Raw genomic sequence first — 18995 nt, forward strand, 5'->3', positions numbered from 1 at the left:
CCGATAGGTTATTGGCATACACAATTCAAATCCAAATGTGTTGTGGTCATTATTACAAAATCACGGTATTTTTAGGTTACCATTCGCATCGAACTTAGTAATGATGTATCATTATTGTATTTTAAGTACGCCATCGTTTATTCATGACGGGACCCCCCCAACTTAAATGTGGCGTTTCGTGGCATGTATATGTCTCATCAATGGAATATTGTAAATTGAACCTGTAAAATTCAACGGAGGCATACCTAGTGACCTACCTCGTTGTGGAGTAACAACAAAGTAACTAGCGGAGTAACAGCAGTGGCGGAGTAAAACACTGACAGAGTAACAAAAGTGGCAGAGTAACAACACCAGTGGAGTAACAACACTGACGAAGTAACAACATTGGTGGAGTAACAGCGCCGGTGGAGTAACAACACTGGTGGAGTAACAGCATCGACGGAGTAACAACATCCATCACTTAGGAAGTTTTTCAAGAGTAACAGCAGTGGCGGAGTAACAACACCAACGGAGTAACAACACTAACAGAGAAACAACATCGGTGAAGTAACAGCACCGGCAGAGTAACAACACTTGCGGAGTAACAACACCGACGGAGTAACACCATCCATCACTTAGAAAAAATTTCAGGGGTAACAGCACTTACGGAGTAACAGCGCCGACGAAGTAACATCAACGGCGAATTAATAGCCCCGACAAAGTAACAACATCGACTATTACTTGGAAAATTTTCTTTCAGCTCCTCCTTATCATATTTTGATCATTATCCCTGCAAAAGACAAACAAGTCAGTAGTAACAACATATTATTATTAATATTAATATTATTTTATATTTTATATTTTGTTTAGAGGGTAGAGAGAGCATTCTCTGCACCAAAAACCATCAAACCAGAGTTATTAGAGAGATGTTTGATGAAGGAATCCTTAGAAGTTGGGCATTGATATATTTTCAGACGGTGTCCATTTACTAAGAAAGAAGTACGAGTTTCATCTATTGTAACCAATCTGATTGTTCCATTGTCAAACACATCATCCACTTCACAGGGTCCCATCTAGCGAGTGCGAAGCTTCCCTTTAAAATCTGAATCGGGAGTCATAGAGCAATGCCCAATCTCCTGTATGAAACACCATGTTCTTGATAAATTTATCATGCCACTTCATTCCCTGCTATTGAATAGCAGTAGTTTTTTGGACAGCCAGTGAACAGATTTCATCTAATTCATTGAGTTGTTCCAGTCGGTGTTTCTGGGCCTCTGATAAGTCTAATCCTACTTCCAAAGCTGTTCTAAGCATGTTGATCTCAAATTCAACTGGAAACAAGGGGGATTTCCCATAGACTAACTCAAATGGTGAAAACCCGGTTGTATTCTACCATGTTGTCCTATATGCCCAGAGAGCTTCTAGAAGTTTCTGAGACCAATCTCGGCAATGTCTCGCTACGGCTTTTCTCAAGATATTTTCCAATACCTTGTTTGTACTTTCTACCTGTCCATTCGCCTAGGGGTGGTAAGGAGTTGTCACTCTATGTTTAACCCCATATTTCTGCATAAACCTTGCTATCATGTGGGATGTGAACTGTGCTTCTCCATCTGAAACAATCTCCCTTGGAATACCATATCGAGCAAAAGTCTCTTCAAAAAGAAAATATGCAACCACCTGTTCTGTTGCTTTCGTAACCACTCTGGCTTCCACCCACTTAGTCACATAATTAGTGTAGACTACGATGTGAACCTTTTGATGAGAAGGCGGGTTGAAAGGTCCAACAAAATCAATTGCCTACTTCTCAAAAGGTTCGAGGACTACTTGGGGCTTTAGTGGCATCTCATCCGATTTTCCAGGCTACCCCATGCGTTGACAACTGTCACATCCTCAGACATAGTCTCGAGCATCATAAAAGATAGAAGGCTAGTAATATCCCAATTGCAGCACTTTGTGGCCTATTCTTTTATCTGCAAAATTTCCTCCACAAGGGCCATCATGGGCAGCCTTCAATATCTCATAGATGTCGTCCTCATATACACAACACTGAATTTTCTGATCAATCCTTGTGTAAAAAAGGTACCCTGCCATCCATGAATATCACGTACTATGATGAATAATTTTCTGTTGTTTCCTGTATGACAAGTGATGAGGTACCTTCTCTATAGCAAGATAGTTAGCAATATCTGCATACCACGGAGTGTTAGCAGAAACTGCAAATAGATGCTCATCTGTAAAACTATCTTCTATCGGTATACCTTCAGCATTATTTTCTAGTCTAGACAAAAAATCAACAACCACATTGTACTTTCCTGGTTTATCTACTATGGTAATGTCAAATTCTTGAAGTAACAAAATCCATCTTGTAATACGTCGAGGAGTAATGGGTTTATTCATCAGATACTTGATTGTTGCATGTACAAAGGTGGGATACCCCGTAATATAATGCTAGAACTTGTTGATGGTGTAGATGACAACAAGGAATTATTTTTCAGTCAATGTGTAGTTTAACTCAGCAAGAGCCAAGTTCTTACTAACATAGTAAACTGCATATGGTACCTTGTCCACTTGCTATCCCAAAACTGCCCCAACTGTTGTCTGAGAGGCATCAGCATGAATATGGAATGGTAATGTCCAGTCCGTCCCTCGAAGGATCATAGCACTATAGACAAGTTCCTTGATCTTCACAAAGGCTACATCACAGTCATCTGTCCACACAAAATCTGCATCTTTTGTAAGCAATTGAAAAAGTGGACATTGTGCTATTTTAGCAAAATTTTCTATAAAACGCCTGTACTAACCAACATAACCAATAAAACTACATACCAGTGTGGGTGTTTTAGGTATCGGGAAGTGAAATATTACCTTTATCTTAGTTGGATCCATTCGAATTCTAGCAGCTGAAAGTAAATGACCCAATATTATTCCTTCCTCCATCATCATGTGGCATTTTACTGTACTCAGAGAGACATGCGTCCGTTTACATCTTTCAAGAAATTTTTCCAGATTCTCCAACCCTTCTTCGAATGAGTCCTCGTATGAAGTGAAATCGTCCATATAAATCCCAACACCCTCATCTACTAGATCAGAGAAAATCCCCAAAATTTCCCTTTGGAACGTTGTAGACACATTACAGAGACCAAATGGAAGGACCCAGTATGCAAAGGTTCCCTAAGGGTAGGTGAAAGTGGTTTTATCATGATCTTCAGGAGCTATCTGGATCTTGTTATACCCACTAAATCCATTCAGGAAGGAGAAGAACTTCTTCCCAACCAAAGTATCCAAGACTTGATCAATGAATGGTAATGGAAAATGGTCTTTTTGTGTTTCCTTATTTAATTCTCTGTAATCCACACATATCCACCATTTACCGTTTTTCTTGGGGACAATCAGCAACAGGGAAACCTATTGGCTGTCCGAAATGGGGTAAATAAATCCTACATCCAATAGCTTTTGAAGTTGTTCCTTGACAATGTTTCTCAGAGCGGGGTTCATCCTCCTCTGGGGTTATCTCATAGGATGCCAATCCTCTTTGATGTATATATGATGGGTACATAAATTGGCAGGAATCCCTTTCATGTCTGTGAAGTCCCAGGCAATGGCTTCTTTGTGTTTTCGAAGAACATCTTGGAGCTGTTTCGTCTGGGATTCTGACAGATCTAGATTAATATTTAGGGTCTTCCCTCGCTCTATCTCCACAGAAATTCTTTCATGGGACATAGTTGTAGGTAGCTCTTTGAATCCATCTGTTGTTTTAATATTTTCCTACGTTTCACAACTCAAGACAAACTCCAGGATTCATTGATTTGAATCTGAAATAGAACAGGGATCACTAATAAAAGTTGTAATGGTGTCATCTTCTATTTCTGTTTTCAATTGAAGGGCCTGCCCAATAGTAAGGACTGGTCTTGATTTTTCATTTTCAGATTCTGACTCTTCCTCTAATAAAGGTTTCTTGCGGCCAGCTGGCTTCACTGATGGGCTAGGTTCTGCAGGAGGGTATAACACCAAATTTTTAGTAACCTACCCATTTGAGATAACCATGTGCCCAGAATGACACCCAATATAAGTGTCTGTGGTTTTCAGCCACGGTCTTCCGAGAATCAGGGGATGGCCACCAGCTGGTGACTGCATTTGCAGCACTAGAAAATCCATAGGGTAATGCCATTAATTGACTGAGATTGTGATATCTTCCAACTTTCCTACCAGCTTGACTGTATATCAATCTTCCAGGTCTAACATAGTAGGTGTATGTTTCAGATTTCAAAGACCTAGTGCATGCATAGTTTCAATGGTAATGACATTTATGGCAGCGCCCAAATCTACCAGTACATTTAGAATTTCTACTCCATTAATTTGCATGGTTATGATTGGGTTCTCGGGATCCCCATATTTCATAGGAATGGCCTTTCCCATCATAAAATCTGATAGCTTTCCCATCACATGAATGGTGGGTGGGTCCCTTGATTCCTTTTTAGGCTTCTTAGCACAATATTCCCTGAGATTTTTTGCATATATAGGTACGTCCCTCATAGCTTGTAACAGGGGAATCTTAACAAACAAATTTTGCAACTCCCTTAACAAGTCAAACTCATCTTAAGGGATTTGTTTACTCAAGGTCAGTCTTTCCGGATAGGGTGGTTCATCTTGATGTTCTTGAGTAATTAGCGGCTGAGGAGGTGTCTGATTTTTACTAACTTGGTTTGATTCCTCCTCAACTGTTTCTGATTCTTTTTCCTCACTGCAAACTTGTGTAACGATAACAGGTGAGGGTTGAGCATCTACTACCCGCCCAGATCTTAAATTCATCTCATAAAGTTCTGCGGTGGAGATGTTGTATGAAGATAAGTTGAGGGTGTCAGCTTGCTGAGCTCCCTTATTGTTAGGGTTCAGATTGGGTTGGATAAGAAGCTGGGGACGAATAGGTTGATTATTAGGATGCATATCAGAGGGCAACTGGAGTTGTTGTTGTGGTATTGACTGGGGAAACTGCCCAGGAGGAGAGGGTGCATGCCAGTTCAAAGCCCACGAAGAACTCAAATTAGCTTGAGGAGCCCATTGCTGCCAGGGTGGAAGCTGATATTGGGGCCACATAGGTGGATAAGGCATGGACTGAGGACCCATATTAAAATTATTGAAATACTGAGATGGATCTAGAAACATACCTTGATTTCCAGTTGGTGGCCAAGGTTGCCATGGCTTTTTGGATCCCATAAAGTACATCTGCTCCATCTCTTCGCCTATCCCTTGAAAGACCGCTTTCAATCCTGGCAAGGAGGGGCATGAACTTGTTGCATGATTCAGCTCACAGATTGCACATTCCTCCACGGAGTTCAATGGGCATTCTCTTTGTGGATGCTTCTTTCTGCACTTTGAGAAAAATATGGCCAGAGTCCTTTCCAATTCCATCTATTTTTGTTTTACTTGGAGTGTGTCCATTTGTGCAGACAGGGTACTTAGGATATCAGTCCTCAGGTTATCCAACATATTTCCAATTTCTGCTTTCATGGCACCTCCATCAGATACTTTTGTTGACTGAATTCCCTATTTATTCCTTGCAACTCCCCTCGAGCACTGAATGCACAACTCATAGATGGTATCGAAGACCTCCTTTGATATGTCTCCCTTCCCCACTATGTTTAACAGCTCCAGAGAGTCTTCTTGAAAGGCTCGAAGAAGAATCATTTTTAAAATGTCCTTATCCAAGGTAGAATGACCTGATCTTTGTAGTGTGTACTTAAACCGTTCCACACAATCCTCCATCTTCTCGTCTTCTTTCCGCATGACTTAAAAAGTTCTTCCTTAATATCCCGAGATTTACAATAGTCATGGTACTTTTCCAGGAAAGAGGTTTGCATCTCATCCCATGTGGTGATAGTCTTTCCTCCTAGACCCATAAACCATCACAGGGATGTCCCTTTTAGTGTAGTAGGGAAGATTTTCAATTTTTGAGCATCTGTTATATAGTCATATCCCCGACATACAATATCAAATTCAAACAGGAATGTGTTGGGATCCTCCGAAGTCAGCCCATGAAAGCTAGGTAAAGTTGTTAAAGGAATGGGCTTCGTTGGTGCACCAGTCCCAAGATCCCCAATTGGGAAGTCAATAGTAGAGGTTGTAGGTGCCATGAATATCCTCCAATAATCACTGGGGATTTCGGCAGGTTCTGCAGGAAGTGGTGGAAGGGTTCTTATCACAGGAGTTTGAGTTGCTTTAACAGCACTCCCTTTATCCCTTGGTGATAAAAGTACCCCTACAACTTCTTCCTCTCTGTCACAATGGCTTGACTTTTCAGACCCCTTCTCTGCGACTTCTTCTTCCCTACTGGAATGGGTTGATCCCTTAGATCTTATGCTTGCAACTTCTTGTCCCTCTGTTACCAGCAGTGGTACTCCTTTATCGGGTATACTCCTGTATACCTCTTCTGCTGTTGGAAGGGTCTGTTGTGTTGAATCAACAGGGGGTATTGTGGATAGCACTTTCTATTCTACATATTGTCCCTCAGATCTTGTTCGAATACTTGGCCTTATAGCAACACGAGAAGATGCCTCTGATTCAGCTTTTGTGATGATTTGCTGGATATAAGTATTCCTTCCCAAATACTATCCTCCCTTCTTTGGGGCTCTTCCTCTGCCCCTTTTATTAGTATCTTTGTTCATGCAAGTCGGTGAGAGGAAAATATCTAAATTAAATCACTATGCTCAAGATCTCGAGTAGGGTGTCAAAGGACCATTTCCTCCCTAGGACAAGAGATTGATTTTCGAAAACAAGAAAGGAAAATGGCTAAAAAGGAGATCTAGGGTTTAGGGCCTGGAGCAAGGTGTCAAAAGACCCTTCCCCCCTCAGGACAATAGATTGGTTTTAATAATGCAGAAAAATTAAAAAACAGCTAACCGAAGAAAACAACTCGGCCCAAAAACAATAAAAGCAACAAAAATCAAAACACTACACTCAGGACTTAGAGCAGGGTAGCACTTCCCTCCCTAAGACAAGAGATTTATCTTCAGATTGATACAGATCATGTCTTGCACCTTGTTAGCCTCCCTGGAAACGGCGCCAAAATGTTGGTGTCCAAGTGTGAATAAAATATTCAACCCTTTCCTACATTAATTCATCAATCTGGGTGCGTACAACTTTCAAGGTAACATGCAAGGTATATGTAGGGGAAAGGTTATAGCCTTGCATCAACCAAGGATTCATGGTTAATAAATCAACACATCGTTATAACAGGAATAGAAATTAAATCACATAACTTAAAAGGCATTCACAACACTCTATATATAGATCTGTAACGACAATAAAGAAATAAACACAACAAGTAAAACAACATACATAAAAGAAAATATGCAACACCCGATCAGAAGAGTGGGCCGAGCTCTCTAATCAGGGTTGCGTTAAATTATAGCTAGAGATAGAACAACAAAATTGCTTGTATTTTATTAATTTGTGAATAAGTTGTTACAATACATATCTCTACACGGCGACAGCATGTAGCAGTAGTTTATCTCTTTCACAGCATGTAGCAGTAGTTTATCTCTTTCACAGCATGTAGCAGTAGTTTCACAAAATAGGTTTGAAAATAGCTGGGAGATGGTAGTTTCGTGATTCCCCCATGCTCAAGTTGTTGGATGCCCTCATGCAAAAAGGATCAAGCTTCAAAATTTCGTAAAATGAATCCTTCCTTTCCTGGGTATCAGTTATCTAGTTCTAAGACCTTCACACTTGAGTCCTATTCCTAGAGTTCCCTCCCAATGACTCTAGTAAAATGCACAAGATGAAGAACCTTCTTCAACTTAGTGGAGGCCTCATCATACTCCTCTAATAGCCTCTAGCTATTCTCCTTAAGTTGCTTGTTTTCCTTCTTAAGATAGTCATCTAGTGTCATGTACTCTTTCACTTCTGCCTTTAGCTTCTCATTTTTCTTCTAAAGTTTTTCAATCTTGGCCATCATCTGTTGCCTAGCTATTGAACTATCATGCTCAGGTGTTTTTTGTTTAGCCAATCTCCTCTTAGCTTCTACTTATTTCCTTAATTACTGCAAAGTTTATGTGACAAGTTCTTCTGTTTCATTGAGTGTCTCTCCTTGTACATGTTCTCCTTCAGGAAAGGCAGAGATATCAATCAAATGTGCTGAAAGAGGAGGAGTGGGAGTAGTTATTACCACTTTTTGCATACTTCTAGTGGTTCGACATAGGGGTGTTGATGGCTCACTATCCTCGAACAACCTTCTCTTCTTTCCTTTTCTCAGTGACAAGGTCCACAAGTGGAAACTTCTAAGGATGCCTTCATCAAACATTGTGAAACTACTACTACAAGCTGTGAAAGAGATACCCATTCACTGGAATTTGTGGACATAACAAGTTTTAGTAGTTCGCATAGGCAAAACCCTCGTGACTTTACTTCATCAATTAAATATTATAAGAGACATAAGAAAGGAGGGTTACCTCATAAGTTTATCATAATAAATGCATGTTAATTAGTGCAAAAAAGATGCAAGGATGGGTAGAAATGTGAGGAAAAGATAAGCAGATTTTGTGCCCAACACACTGCATTCTACAAACTGTAATTCATTTCATCACACAATTAATGAAAATCCGCACAATGCTCAAGTACTACAAACTGAATATTTTAAATCAGGTAACGAGTTCCTCCGTTTATCGGCTCATGAAATAACAAGATGGATATAACTTTGTTTCATGCAACTATTACTCTTAATAAGTTCAATGCATTTAAACAAGGAAATCAAAATCAGTACAAGAAATATGAGTCTTCACTAGTGGCTAGGTGAATGGTGAGATCTCAAGTTTTATTCTTCCTGTACTGCAAACAATCAATCATTAAATCTATAACTCAAATACAACTTGAACTAAGAAAGCATCACTCATAAAACAAAACTGGAAACATTAAACTATTTAATAACTTAAACAAAGTAAAACTTTCCTTGATGGCTTCAGTGGGCCCTTACCGAGATACCAAGGTAAGCTAAAGACTTACAAAGCTCAAAAGTAAAATAACACACTAATCTTAACCACTGTTGCTCATATTATTAATGAAAAAGAAGGATTACAATATCAGCATTACAAATCTCAGAGTGCTCTCTTTCCAACCTAATCTGCCTTCTCGGATGTCTTTGAAGACTGAGAGATTAACTATTAACCATTCAAGAAAAATATTATGTTTGACATGATCGTTCGGTAGACCTATCTTTTATAAAGAAGAGGGTTGTTACAATCGAAGTATAGGAGATAATCATCAATCTATATAATGAAATTGAAATTACATTTGTAACTTCATCCTCATGACACAAAGTGCATGAGGAAGAAGTGGATCTCAGGTAACTAGGTAAATGAGATGTCTTCAAAAACTTCATTGGTTCCATCGTTGATCGTTTGGTAAAGCACTAATTCTAGAGATGAAGTCTAGTACCGGAATCAGACAGTAGATGCTGATACCAGAATAGAACAATGGAATACGGCTACTGGAATTGATAGAGAATATGAGTACCAGAGTTAAATTATAGAACAACTGGAGCAGTTGGTACCAAAATCAAATAGTGGAGCAATTTGGTACCAGAATAAAATAGTGGAATGGTTGTGATGAGCACATTAGCCAAAATCTTTGCCTATAGGTCAAGTGTTGGATGAGTGCATGCATGTGGTGAGCACGTCGCTGAGAACGAAACTATTGGTCGAGTACTGGATAAGTGCACAGGTGGTTAATGAGTGTCGAGTTTTTGAACAAGTACTGGATGAAATACCGGATCGTTGAGCTGCCTGAGTATCGGAATGCTGAACTCACCGAGTACCGAAATGTTGAACTGGCAAAGTACTGGAATGCCGAATTGACCAAGTACCAAAATGATGAACAAGTCTAGAAGAGTAGGAAATCCAAAGATCTATGTGAACCAATCAGAGAAATTAGAGAGTAAAAGATCAAATAATGATATTTTTACTATAAGAAAACATAGAAATTATGTTTTGAGATATAGATTACCTCATATAGACATCAGAACGCTAAAAGGGCATATACTTGGAGAAAATAAGCGAATAGTAGATATATTTGAGGAAAAATGGGTGAAAATGAGAGGTTAATTAGGGCATTATAAGTGTCGAAAGGGAGACCCAACATTTCCCCATGCTCAAGTTGTTGGATGCCCTCATGCAAAAAGGATCAAGCTTCAAAATTTCGAAAAATGAATCCTTCCTTTCCTGGGTATCAGTTATCTGGTTCTAAGACCTTCACACTTGAGTCCTGTCCCTGGAGTTCCCTCCCAATGACTCTAGTAAAATGCACAATATGAAGTCTTCAACTTAGTGGAGGCCTCATGACACTCCTCTAGTAGCCTCTGGCTATTCTCCTTAAGTTGCTTGTTTTCCTTCTTAAGATAGTCATCTAGTGTCATGTACTCTTTCACTTTTGCCTTTAGCTTCTCATTTTTCTTCTGAAGTTTTTCAATCTTGGCCATCATTTGTGTAGGAATTTACAGGGTAAGTTCCTCAGAAAGAATACCAAAAGGACACCGCTCACAACCAAATCTCAAATCAATACACCAGTATTTTGACTTGGTTAAAACCCTCAAAGTGCAAGGAGGGAAACAGTCCACGGCCTGTCCCAACGTGGGTACTACAGGCAATTTATTAATCAAAGAATGAAAATTTACATAAGCTTCTCTCATGCACGGATTACCCGAACAATGACCCTCCATGCGCTTTAAATAGAACTCATGGACCAATCGGGTGTCAAGCCACGGATCAAGTGTCGGTAATACCGAGGTGAGAGTGAACCGTCGGATCACTACATATCGTGACCGTCAGATTGTAAGTTACAAAATGTACAACGGTAAAGAAACACACTTTACCTAACTCTAACCTAACTCTATACTAGACCAAGTTGAACTTAACTATATCCTATGTGTCGGAATATCCTAACATCCCCCCTTAAGAACAACTTGGGATAGGATTGAAGGATTTACAAATATGACACAATAGGAGAAGGAAGGAGGCACTAGAGCCTATCCCCCTTTAGTGACAACTTCCTGAACTCCAAGCATATATCGAAGTTTAGTGAACTTCGCCTCTGTGAGAGCCTTTGTGAAGATGTCTACAACCTGATCATCTGTTGGACAATATTGCACTTCAAGAACATGGTCATGAATGAGCTTTCTGATGAAGTGCATGTGTAGTTCAATGTGTTTGCTGCGCTGATGCTGGACTGGATATTTGCATAGCTGAATGGCACTTTGATTATCACACCAAAGTGTGGTTGGATGCTGCTGCTCAAAGCCAAACTCTGATAGGATCTGACGAAGCCACAAGGCTTCCTTACTAGCTTCCACGGCACCACGATACTCTGCTTCTGCTGACGAAAGAGAAATGGCAGCCTGTTTCTTACAAGCCCATGTAATAGGTCCTGAACCAAGAGTGAAGACATAACCGGCAGTAGACTTCCGATCATCAGGGTCACCAGCCCAATCAGAATCAGTGAAACCAACTAACAGAGGAGCTGCTTTGGCACTGTAATGAATCCCAAACTGTATTTTACCTCGAACATAACGAAGTATTCTTTTAGCTGCTTTCCAATGACTTTCACGGGGGTTTTGCATAAAACGAGCAACAAGGCCAACAGCAAAGGAAAGATCAGGACGAGTATGGGTTAAATACAAGAGTTTTCCGACAAGTTGACGGTATAAGGTAGCATCAACTTCAGGAGAAGTACAAGAGACTGAAAGTTTGACTCCAGACTGAAAGGGAGAAGGGGCTGCCTTACAGTCTTCCATGTGAAAATGACGAAGAATATCACAAGCATACTTGGACTGGGAAAGGAAAATACCCTCTTGGGATTGCAAGACTTGAAGACCGAGAAAATAGTGTAAGTGTCCTAAGTCTGTCATTTCAAATTTCTTTTTAAGGCTGGACTTCACATGGTTTATAAGGTTGGGATCACTACCAGTAAGAATAAGATCATCAACATAAAGAACAAGGATGATAAGAGAGTTGCCCACTTTCTTGGTGTAGACAGTATTGTCAGAATGACACCTAGAAAAGCCAGATTCTAAAAGAAAGCTATCCATTTTGGCATACCAAGCCCGAGGAGCTTGCTTGAGGCCATAAAGGGATTTCTTAAGTCGACAAACAAGGCTGGAGTTTGTTTGTATGAAGCCAATGGGTTGAAAAAAAATTGTTGACGTTGTCGGCAAAGTGCGCGAATGTGCGGGAATGAAAAAAATCCGCCCCCACAAAATGGAGACTTGAACCCAAGATCTCTACTCTCTTAAAATAGCTTTGGACCAATTGATCTATACAAAAAATTTGAGAGAGAGAGAGAGAGAGAGAGAGAGGGGGGGGGGGCCTTGGTTTCCGTGCTTGCCTTGAGAAAGCTCTTTTTCCCTACAAAACACAAAACACAAAACCCAACACGAATATGCAAAGAAAAACGAACCTTGCGGCTCGAAGTTAGCTTTAGCTAAAAAAAAACTAGAAATTTAAAAAAAAATCTCAAAGTTAGCTTTAGCCGAAAAACTAAATATTTTTCTCAATGTTTCTGATTTTCCGAGATCACACTAAGGTGCAGGGAAAAGAGCATACGCATGAGAAAAATCCTTCCTTTCTGTTTCTGATTTGCCCAGATCGCACAGAGTCGCAGGGAAAAGAGCATATGCAGAAATGAAAGGTATAGATCCGGTTAAAAAAAAGGCTGAATAAACTGAGACCGAAATAAGCAGAGAGAAAATAACAGTAAACTGCAAAAAACACTGTATACCTCCCGATCTGAAAAATGACGCAGCTAGGGCTACCGGAAACCTTTTCGTGTGAAACGAAAGGGGTTCCTCACTGGAACAGATGCTCCGAACACAACAGAGTAGTCCTCTCGGCCCGAAAGCAGTCAGAAACAGCAGATCTAGGAAACGACAGCCACATGCAGTTCTACCGGCTTCAGATTTGGATCACCAACGGACGCGGCCCTCAAATAGCTCTGATACCATGTAGGAATTTACAGGGTAAGTTCCTCAAAAAGAATACCAAAAGGACACCGCTCACAACCAGATCTCAAATCAATACACCAATATTTTGACGTGGTTAAAACCCTCAAAGTGCAAGGAGGGAAACAGTCCACGGCCTGTCCCAACGTGGGTACTACAAGCAATTTATTAATCAAAGAATGAAAATTTACATAAGCTTCTCTCATGCATGGATTACCCGAACAATGACCCTCCATGTGCTTTAAATAGAACTCATGGACCAATCGGGTGTCAAGCCACGGATCAAGTGTCGGTAATACCGAGGTGAGAGTGAACCGTCGGATCACTACATATCGTGACCGTCGGATTGTAAGTTACAAAATGTACAACGGTAAAGAAACACACTTTACCTAACTCTAACCTAACTCTATACTAGACCAAGTTGAACTTAACTATATCCTATGTGTCGGAATATCCTAACAATTTGTTGCCTAGCTACTGAACTATCATGCTCAGGTGTTTTTTGTTTAACCAATCTCCTCTTAGCTTCTACTTATTTCCTTAATTCTTGCAAAGTTTATGTGACAAGTTCTTATGTTTCATTGAGTGTCTCTCCTTGCCCATGTTCTCCTTCAGGAGAGGCAGAGATATCAATCAAATGTGCTGGAAGAGGAGGAGTGGGAATATTTATTACCACTTTTGGCATACTTCTAGTGGTTTGACACAGGGGTGTTGATGGCTCACTATCCTCAAACAACCTTCTCTTCTTTCCTTTTGTCAATGAAAAGGTCATGGTGGCTTCCTTCTCCTGTACATGTACCTTCTTCTTTTCAGAACTTTGAGCCTTGTCACTGAATTCATTAATTTTTAGGCCTCTTTGCTTTCTTAACACTTGGTGTAGGATTTTATTCTTTGGGTAATTCGACAACTGCCTCTAAAGTGGTGTCGGTGACTTCTTTGTCACTCCTAGTTGACTTTTTCTTCTTCTTCTCACTGGTCAAATCTTGCTTGGAGTGAGTGAATTGATATAGGGCTTCTTACTCTTTCAAGACTTGCCTGTTGATGTAGGATTTTCTTTCTTGCCTTCAACTTCACCCTTAACCAACTTGTTGATAGATCTCACTGGAGAAGGGCTATCAATAGCCTCCTTGGACTTTAATTTCTTCTGATGCTTCCTACTACTTTCCTGTTTGTTGTCAATGTCCTTAGTGCTCTCTTTTGGTAGGCTTTCCTCCATGTTTTGGGAACCTTCTGCTTGAAAAAAATGTTGTGCTAGAAATGTCTTCTAGTCACTACCTTGCTTCTTGCTCTCATGGACAACTAATAGTTTAATTAACCCATGGTGATAAATACTAGTTTGAACATTTTTATAGGATCACTTAATTCCTCTAGCCAGCTTGTTTAGGCTCATCCATAGAAAATAAGGCAAATTCATTTCAAGACCTCCCTCAAAATGAAACAAAAGTCTCAAATGATAAAGGAAGGTAGCAACATACCTACCCTCATAAGTCATAAACCTATGTAGAGCATTAATCATTAATCGATACTCTTCTTTGACCCAACTTCTCGGAATGCCTTTAGTGCAGTCTGGGTTCTGGTGTTCTGGAGTCAATAATTTGTGACAAAGCTCCTTATTGATGGCTACACCTTTAAAATACTTCTCCCCTATGGTTGGTAAATACATTGCCTTTTCTATGGTAGCCTCAGTTAGTTTAAACTGTAAACCCCCAAACTAAATGTTCTCACCATCAAAATGATGACTAAAAGCAAGATAAACATCTTCATGATACCCTTTAAATTTTTTGAGGAATGAAGTCCACCCGGCTCACTTGAGCTTCTCCCTACATGATTTATAATCCTCGGTCTCTCTATAAGACCAAAATTCTGGTTTGTGCCTATCCACCCCCATGCTCGTAGTGAAAACAATTCTCGAGCTTGAGAGGGGTTTGGTATAGGATAAGGTAAAAGAGTATCGGAAATACTTAACACAGGGCACTGGAAGTAGTTTTATGGAGTACCGGATGAAATTTGATATACACGATATCAAAAATGTTTGACACACATAGTACCGAAAATTGTTGACACATAGTTCTGTGAATGGGGATATAGGGGTATTGGAATTGGTTAGACAAAGTACTGAAGGCAAAGAAAGAAGCGAAATAATACTCATCTAGACGGTGAAGCGATCCAAAGGGGCATTTATAATTCAAAGGGAGAATGATAACGACTACAATGTCTGCATAATTGGTAAGTGGGTGGTGCATATGGAAATGATACATTGTATGCAGAACTTGTTCAGAAATTATTTCCATATCTGACATCATATTTACGGGAATGGGTGTTAGATATGATACATATGATGTGGTCGGGTACAAAGGTATGACACAGTTCACATCAATGTTTCGTTAGCCTTCTTGTCATCATTCACCTTCACAGTTATGAAATAGTGGAATCATCATTACTTAAATGACCTATGAAGGTGGAATAAGGGATAATATACTTTCTTAGATTAGGATCAATACTTCAGTTAATCATTACCATAGCCATCCCATTCAATCACACAAAAGGATTTTTTTCGAAGGTAAATGGTTGAGGATTAGGATAGGACTAGCAACTAAAGGGTGATAAAAATGAGGATAATCATATGTCATCGGATAATTAATATGATTCTTTAATAGCAGAAAGTAAAAATATTGATCTTATACCTCCATTACCAGATTACACATAAAACATTTCATTCAGTACTAGATGAACACAGAGAATTTCTTCAGTACCTGTTGAACATATTGAGCTCCTTCAATACCGGATGAACACATAGAGCTTCAGTACTGGATGAACACAAAGAGCCTCCTTGGTACTGGATGAACATAGAGAACTTCTTTGGTACCGGATGAATGCAGATGTCTTTGTGAACCAAGAGCACTTTCGGATTTGGTTTTAAACAACGACAATTCAAACTTCTCATCAAAATCAAGTTCTTCAAGATACTTAAAAATTGCAGGACATGAACGAGATTTAAACACGGGAGTCACAGAGCTCTCTTGAAGGAGTCTTGGAATCAAATTGGGATTTTCGTAAACAGGAGGAGGATCGGGATCTGGATTAGCTCTGGTATATCTCTTTGAAGCCAACGTGTTATTTTAAAGAAATCAAAGGAACATAAACAACTTTTTCAGCCTGTCAAATCCTAAACTTATCATCCAAAAGCTTAGAATTCGCAGATGTACTGGGGTGTTTCAAGTGTCACGATTACAAGCTAGACCGGAGATTGACTGAAGTAGCGTTTATCTACTTGCGCTAAGGCAAAGCAAAAGCGTTTCGAAGGCTACCTGGCTAATCTTCAGGCTCCATATGTAGCTTATAAAACAAATGACATTAACAAACAAACCATTTTCGTCCCCAATGGAGTCACCACTATGTTAGAGCCTAGATTTGTCTCAGGCTGAAAAGACAAGGTTCTAGGTCCACATCAAACCACGCTCAGCCTCGTAGCTAGCCCTACGAGGACAGGAGAGGGCTCTCTCTGGGTCAATCTCGGCAAAAGGTAATCGATGAGACTCGAGGTGACTGAATTTGCAACTGATCTTAGGCTAGGTATGAAGTACAAGGAGTTTGAGGTTGATTTTTTGAGGTTTTTGTTGAATCAAAGGGAAAGGCAATTTTTGGGTGCGGGGATGAGACACAGTTTTTGCAGAGGTCTATTTGGGGCAAGGTAGGCGATCATCTTGATGCTTTTAAAGAGAATGCATGGGTAGATCTGACTAGTGAGAAGCTAAGGAGAGCAAGAAGCTTTCAAGGATTCTCCTTAAACAGATGAAAACATGGAAAATCAAACAAATTCAAAGGCAGAGCATAACAATCTATGGATTCTACCTTAACACTTCATTTGTTCCATTGCAGAAGATGAGAGAAGGAAAATGATACACATAACAACTTACTATTACTGAAAGAAGCATACCATCAACACATAAAGCCACATGGATCCCAAACAATGCTGGAAAACCCTAGTCTTTCCTTTGCCAAAAATGCAGAAGTGAATGTACAATAGAGTGTCAAGCTTTTCCCAAGAGTCCAACCATGAAAATGACTTAGAAATTACATAATATAGGAAAGCCAACCTATTCCCTTGCCTCTAGGGGTCGAGCTCATCATTCTAGGAGCTATTTCAACCAATTCTAAACAAAGTACTACAATCTAGGCAGTCAAAACAACTTGCCTCTATAAGGTAGGAAACTGATTCATTCATTAAATTTTCACTGTTTGGTGAATGAATCTTCTAGAACAAGTAACTAAGTGCCACAATTACATCATGTTCACTCAATTACATCAAGATAAGTCAAAAATTACATCACAAAGCAAAACTGGCCAAACTGGCCGAATTTCTGAGCTGAAAGATGAAAAATTGGGCCGCATTGATTTCTATATGCGCTGCGCTAATTTTCTGCTGATTTTGAGGCACTTTCTGAAGTCCAAATTGAGCTCAAGTTGGATTGTTGGAAATCCCTACCTGTCTACTTTCCAACCCAAGTGGAATTTTCCAATTTGGTGTCCATTTTCCCCTCCAAAAGTGCATTCTCCCAAGACTGCTTCATGTGTGTCAAAATAGGGGCAGTGAGGTCATTTTTTGCATGTTTTTTGACCTTTTGGGGACCCAAAACATGCCCAAATTTCTTGTCCAAGTACCAAAATTCATGATTTCTCATGAAAATTCCAAAACTGCAAGCCATTTGTGATTTGGAGCTCCCAATCCTAAGCACCGCGCAAGGTGCGCGGCGCACAGGGAGAAAAAGCCTGTTTTTTACACAAAAATTTCCAAAATCACCAAAAATGCCCCAAATTTCTTGAAATTTGGGCTGGAGCTCCCTTATCAAGTGTGATGTTGGGCTAAATAGGCCTCGTCCAAAATCTGAGGATGATCGAGCCCCCTTTGCCTCTTTTGCTTCTTGATTGCCTTCTTCAAATTCGCCTTTTGATTCCTTATCCGTGCCTTGCAAACTTTGTTCTGTGCCCTGTAGTGGACAGTCATGTGTCTCAGCAATGCATTATCTCTATTGGCCTTGTTCAGCAACCTCTCCAAGTGAATGTTGGCTCTCTCGAGATTAGACTCTCGATTCTCATTGATCTGTTGCTCTAGGGAAGTGAACTCAATCCTCCTATGTTGGGCAGCTTGGCGATTCTCACGGATGTTCTGCAGCTCCATGATTGCATGTTGGTCTTCCAGCTTTTTTTTCCTCTACTCCAAATACCTGATGTTCCACTTGGCCATCTCCAACTGGATTGACAAGGCTTGAATATCTATTTCTTGCTCCTCGATGGTCCTCCTGTGTTTAGCACTCTCTGAATCTGTATCTGTCTCATCATCATGAAGGAGAATGAATTCAGTCTCTCGTTCACCTGATGGCTCACCTGAAGACCCCTCCTCATGCTTGGGCTTCTTGCCCTTGTCCTGTACCTGTGTCGTCGATGTAGGAAGCGAGGCCCCTTCCATGCCAGGTGGAGATAACACTCGCTTTGCTACTGAAACAAAGGTCTGGGGCCTTTCGGATAGCCCTTCTGATATGTAATGAACACCGGCATGGTCTCATGATGCTCATACTGTTGAGAAGGTTCACCTTCATGTTTCACCTCTGATACTCTTCGTGAAGCTCTGAAGAAATCACGAGAGATGAAATCATCCCAAGTGATGCCCTGCAATCCAAGCTGATGAACCACCAAAATCTTTATAAGAGCAAAATGATAGACACTGTTAAGTTGCTGCTGAGGGGTTCTATGTTGTATAAAGGTGGTCATCCTCTCTATGTTCCAGCAAATGAAATACGAAATGTTCATCATCCACACCCTGGTGAAATGTATGAGCAACCTAATGTGATAAGCATAAAGACGAGAGAATCGTCCCTCACAGCTGAAATATTTCATGATCAATCTCATTAGTGGAGCATATTCATCTTTCAGATATCGGAACAGGAAAACACTCTTGAGCTGCCTCAAGAAATTGGTTTTGATGTATGGCTCATAATGCTGTCGGTCAACCTGTTGTTTCTTGTGCCATGGTTCA

Source organism: Pinus tabuliformis, chromosome 2_1, assembly GCF_031772625.1.
Source record: "Pinus tabuliformis cultivar Carrire ecotype Pingquan chromosome 2_1, CPIR1, whole genome shotgun sequence".
Lineage (NCBI taxonomy): Eukaryota > Viridiplantae > Streptophyta > Pinopsida > Pinales > Pinaceae > Pinus > Pinus tabuliformis.